Genomic DNA, 6,000 nt, shown 5'->3' with positions numbered 1-6,000 from the left:
AAGTGGCTATCATCAGTAAAATATTAATACGGATATATAATTATTTATAGGCGCCAAATCCTATTGAGGCATAACTCACCCATGTCCGGCCCCAAACTGGTGCTTTAGTCACCTACAAAAATAGGGAGCATGCATAAGCTCAATGTTGGATAAGTAAATGAAGGGCTAAGAAAAAATATATATAAAAATGCACCTGAATAATTAGTGTGGGCTGACTGACAGCTTGTTCCCACAGTGAGGAACGGTGGGGAGAATGTATCTCAGTAGGAATAACAGGAAAAGTTAAGAGGACCTAGGAAACTTGGCAGGGCTGCTGAAGACCTGGCTCTCTTCAAAAGCACCTTGGGGACCAAACTTGCCCAAGAGCCTGGATGCCCTCTTGTTTGATTAGTGTGCTATACAAATCAATATAACCTAACATCTAATTCCAAAAATTAAGTAGAAAACTAGAGTGGAGCAACACAGCATGTATGGAACTGGAAAACTTGGCATCTATGTTGAATGTATCCAAAGAAGTCAGTGCAACTGGACCTAAATGTTGGGAGGGCGGTAGGGCCACATGTACAAATGTCAGGTTTTGCGAGTTGCAAATTGCGAGTCTTAACGACTTGCAACTTGTGAGTCGCAAAACCTGATGTACAACAGTGTCTCAGACACGGTGAGTAATTCCCAAATGGGTTGCAAAGAATCTGCCTCATTAATATTCACGAGGCAGGTCTCAATTTGTGACCCATTTGGGAATGTCAGGCACTCAAGGGATGGTGGTCTGCAAGGGTCAACTGGCCACCACGTCTGTGACTGCTTTTTAACTAAAGCAGTTATTTCTATTTAAATGCAGCCCAAGGAAAATGGAATGCATTTCAAAAATAAAGTTTCCTTTTCATTTTTTACGAGTAGGCAGTGGTCCTTGGGACAGCGTTTGCGACTAGAAAAATGCTTTGTACATGTGTCCAGTAGTATCTAGGAAGCCACACCAACAGTCTGCAGCACTCTAATTTGAGCTCAAGTGCGTGTCAGCATGTGCAGTAAGCCCGGGTGCGCAGTTAATTAACCACCCTCATACTCGTTCGTGTTCTCGTTGCGGCCCATACCGCCCCTGGGCCAGCCCTCTGGGCAGAGCACCACATTCTACTTCACCAAGATGGCAGATACCGGTGATTAATCTCCGGCAGAGGCTCCCAGGCACGGAGCGACCCAATCACGCCCCCTTTTCCCTACACCAAGATGGCGGCCACTTAGTTTGCGTTTTGCGACGCCAAGTCAGCGAGAAGTGACAGCTGCGTCATGGCGCACGTAAACAATCCTGCGCGCGCGTGTGGGGGTGGGAACATGGCGGCGAGAGCCGCTCTCCGGAGAAGCTGAATAGACACAATTTGACCAGAGCGACGAAAGCGCTGCGCAGGGAGGGGGGTGACGGGGGCATACGGGAGGGGGGAGAAAGGCTAGGAGACAGCCGTAGAGGAGAGAGGGAGGCGCCGCTGGGACCGGGGTGAGTGCGGGACGGAGGCGGGGAGAGCATTGACAGCAACAATACAGGGTTTACGAGTAGGTGCTCCTCGGCGCTGTCAGTCCCGTTGCCCCATCCAGAACAAGAGGGGCCCAACCCCAGCAAGCACGGTTCTGTACAACACCAGGACACCCCCACCACACCAAGGGACATCTCTAAGCTCAGAGAGGATCACAGGTCAGGAGCAAACGAAACGCAGCACCTGCCCCAGGTGCAGACACCCCCTTCCTGCAGACATGGGGATCCAGTGGGATTACAGGCACCTAGTGGGAAGAGCTGACAGCTGAAGACTGCGAGCACAAACACCCAGAGTAAGTGCTGACAGCTGAATAATTCAAGCAGAGACGCCCCTGAAAAAGACCCAGACTGGGGACTAGACACTCTGGGGAAGGTCAGACATGCAAACACTGGTGGAAGAGGCACCTCCGAAGAAAACTTGACGCTCCGCCTGCTACGATCCTCTTCTTGGAGAGTGATCTGCTATTTGCTCGCCCTGTAAGAGGGACCTCCCCCTGCCGCCGCTAATCGAAGGTCTGACAGCGGGATCCGTAGGGGGGTGTTGCACACCCTAAATGAATACCTATCTGCGACAGACACAGAAGAGAGACTCGTGGGAGGCAAATGATCGACAGTCTGGAGAAGAAACACTCCTTGATAACCCGACCGCAAAGGCTGGGGAGAAAACAAACACATTTAGAGGTCTAATGGCGAGATTGTGGAGAAAATACAGCCACTAACTAGGCGGAAACAAGACGCTCCAAGGAAGGGGACACGACAGCCAATGTGTGAATTGAGGGCAGGAGTCACCCTAAACAGGATCAGACAGTGATAACCGCCCCCCTTGGAGAATCGCAGAGCCACGGGCTTCGAATTGAAGAGAAGCGCTCTGGGGCGATCAGCTAGTCCACACGGGGTGAGGATTCCCAAACCTTCACTGGGGCAAAGCAGACAGCCAGAGGGTCTGTCGGTTACAGCCCCTCCCCAGACTGGGGAGCGAGGGGCAGAAGCAACCAGACCAGCCGTGCACGAGGATTGGGGGGTGTATGTCTGGCTTCCCCGCAGCTCCAACAGAGACAGGTGAGTGTACGGGGTGATTGCAACTATGCCCATTCGAAGCCATCTTCCTCGTCTGTGTTTCCAGTAGCCGAGTCTTGTTCGATTGCAGAAATACATGACTGATTGTGTTGCTCCCGCCGTCGCTCTCTGAAAAGCAGACAGTAGCTCGTCCAGAGAGCTGGGCATGTGACATTTGCAGCAAGAGTGGGAGGTGGGGAGTAGAGGGCTTTTGCGAGGAGCGTGCACAAGGCAGCAAGCACATCAGCGTCGGTGGAGTAGTTGGAGAACACGAGACTGGTGCAAAGGCAGAGACTGGTGTTAACAGAGATGCGAATCGTCTCCGAATGGGTTTTGTGTATGTGGGTGGAGGGAAGATACTATGTTCCGTTGAACCGTTATTTACAGTGGAGTACCCCCCAAAAGACTTGTCGAGAGCTTAAATATTGTTTTGGGCGAATGGCTTCGTCGGGACGAACGAGGAACGGGCGTTTTTTCGTGGATGGCGCTGTGTCTAGAACAGGGCAAAACCAGGATCCCCAGAGTGGTAACCCCGCACGAGCATCATGATAGGGGTGTCCGTAACCACCTGATGTTTGTGCCAAGTTATAAGTTGTCTCTTTGGTAATTCCTACGACTATTTATCGTTAATATGCACGGATGAGGCCAGCTTGATGACCCCCAGGACAACACATGACTGTTACTGTCTTGATGGGAGGTGACCACCATTCTTAGGGTGGACGTATTTTAATCATTGAGGTTTGATCACTCTCCGAATGGTGGCTATGCTCTTGTGCTGGTAGGTGAGCACTATTTTTAGGGTGGGACATATTTTAATAATTGGGTCTTGGTCACTCTCCGTAAGAATGGTGACTATGCTTTTGTGATGGTAGATGAGTAGAGATCTAGTCCTGAAGGTACATATCTGCCAGCCCACCTTGAAGATTATGATCTTGGACAGTCATGCCAATGTCGTATTTGCCAACTTGTTGACTTTTTGATGGTGAAGTCTAATGCTATAGAGCAGGGTTACTCAAAAGTATGGCTTGGTTTGCTTGCAGTCCTCCTGATCTTTACATGTGGTCCCCTGGTAAACAGCAGCACTAGGCTGCTGTTTACTTGAGTGAGCACGAAGACTCAAAAGTTGTTAAAAGGGTAAGCATTTATTTACACTAACCCGAGTACAGGGAAAGAAGCTAAATGTATAAATATGATCAAATCTCAAAATTCAAGAGTGTATTTCATTAACATGCAGAGACGTTTCACCTTAGTACATCAGATTCTGTCACTGCATGGAGAGGAATTTATTAAGTGATACTTTTTAAATCTGAATGTAGAAACATTTATGCTTCCCCACCGCCCTAACAATACCTTCAGTGAACAAGGAGGCAAGTCACTTTTCATGTACACTCTCTGGGTGGCCTAGGTTGTTATAAATGGGGCAACATTATTAACTTTTAAATCAAACAGAAGAAGTATTTGTATAGCGCACACTCTGAACTCATGTATTTCAAGGTGGATAAGTGAAAATGACTATTCTATACAAAATAAGTGATGGATGAAATGCTTCAAATAATCTCAACCATTGGTAATTACTCGGGCCACATCCCAGTTAATCATATTTTGAACACCGTGCCACCTCAAGTTGGACCCAGCCATAAGGAAATCTTTCTTGACCTGCTCCAGTGGGAACAGTCCAGCCTAACTGCCAGGCCACGCCCTCCATGAACCAGAACACAAACAACCTAGGAGCGGTTTCACCCTACTTGGGGGTCTTCAGCCAGATATAGCTTGGTTCCAGTGACAGTCTGCATGGAACTCCCATCTGGGCATAGCTGTCCCACTAGGGTGCCACACTAAGTTATGCAAAAAAAGTGATTGATGGAATTCTTAAATCAATGTCAGCCACAATGATTTGGGATACTGCCAAATTGATTGCTAGTGTGTATAATTATTGCAAGCATCCACCCATCACTTTGGGTCTGAAATGAAGGAAAAGGAAGCAAAGTGAAATAAACCAATTGCTTGGATCACACAGTTCTGTCATATTGGGAATCTGGGAGTAATCACAGGTTTTCTGGTTTCATATTATGCAATTTAGCCACTTGATGGGTAACTTTCTCTCTCGATTTACATCAAAAAGCAATGTGTTGTTTTTGACTCATGGTGCATGAAATTCGAGCATGGTTGGCAGACAGAAGCCACATGAAGGTTTGTTTGTGTCCAAGAGAACCACAGTGTGAGCCATATCCAGGCATCTGCTTGAGCTTAGCTCAAACCTTCAGTGGCTTTCCCATCTCTCATACATAATGGCAATTAAGGGGGTCAAATGCATAGGAAGGATGATTGGACTCTCCTCAAACAATCTAGTGAAGGAGGATTACAGTCTCTATAGTTTCAAGTGGGATGCAAAAAGTGTGTTTGTGTGTGGGGTGTCTACAAGGCCATGGCTTAAACACACAAACTAAAATTCAATGATCCCTCTAGCGCAGTGGTTCCCAAGCTGTGGTCTGGGGACCCCTGGGCGTCAGTGAAGCCTCTGCAGTGGGTCCGCGACTGCTTAGAAAATTAAATAATATTATCAGATTAATAAAGTGTATATGGATTAAGTGGCTAAATTTACAATTGAACATTTGAAAATTTACTGTAAATGTCAAGGAATTTGCAATTGGAGGCTAAAAATTAAATCAGTAGCCGCAGATTAATTTGTGGGAGCAGTGCAAGTGCATCAAACAGAATATAGTATGGACAATGTGTTGCTTCAATTGAATTTAAAAAAGCTCCAATCGTCCTATTAAAATTATTTTTCTTTGTTTGCAAATTAAATAAAATGTGTTATTTGTGTATGTGTTTGAATGCTTGCTTATGTACTTTTTGTGTATTGTTTTGTGGGTCAAATCCTCAACAGTGTTTAGACTGGGGTCCCCAGCTTCTAGTAGTAACTCAGGGAGGGGGGGCTGAATAATGAACCAGTTGGGGTCCCTAGATTCCAATTATGATGACCCAGTGGGGGGTCCACAGAAGTCAAAAGGTTGAGAACCACTGCTCTAGTGTACCACGACCTGTATTTTGTTGCAAGATTAAGTAAAACGTGAAACATAAACAGGAACTAAACCACTGAAATGGGTTACCTTAGCGTTTTATTACATGAATTGTTCAGCAGTTGATCATTGTTGTTTGCCAGTAAAGTTAGGTACCTGAATTTAGTGCACTGCAAAGAACCTTTTTAATGTCTATTTTTAATTACTAATGGGTCTGCAATTTGAAGGGATCTAGCCCACTTAAAGCCCTGACCAACACAACAGTGCAGGACTCCTTGTTCCAAGAGTCATAACTTTCCCATTGCACCATATATTAGGGAGTAGATTATGAGAGACTGTTCTCTCCCCCATTGGTAAAATCGAGTGATTGTTAGGTTACAGTCCTGTTCAGATGGAGAC

General features: G+C 46.5%; 1 protein-coding gene across 1 annotated transcript in view; it reads left to right on the top strand.

The window, feature by feature from the left end:
• Window positions 1-1,305: 1,305 nt before the first annotated feature.
• The window catches only part of NCOA1 (nuclear receptor coactivator 1), a 722,334-nt gene continuing 717,639 nt past the window's right edge, over window positions 1,306-6,000 (top strand). The window contains exon 1 of the mRNA XM_069233763.1: window positions 1,306-2,584. The gene's annotated coding sequence lies outside the window, so the exon portion shown is untranslated. The remainder of the gene's footprint in view (window positions 2,585-6,000) is intronic.

This window comes from Pleurodeles waltl, chromosome 5 (genome assembly GCF_031143425.1).
Source record: "Pleurodeles waltl isolate 20211129_DDA chromosome 5, aPleWal1.hap1.20221129, whole genome shotgun sequence".
NCBI classification, from domain to species: domain Eukaryota; kingdom Metazoa; phylum Chordata; class Amphibia; order Caudata; family Salamandridae; genus Pleurodeles; species Pleurodeles waltl.
This window is presented reverse-complemented; position numbering and strand designations above follow the sequence as displayed.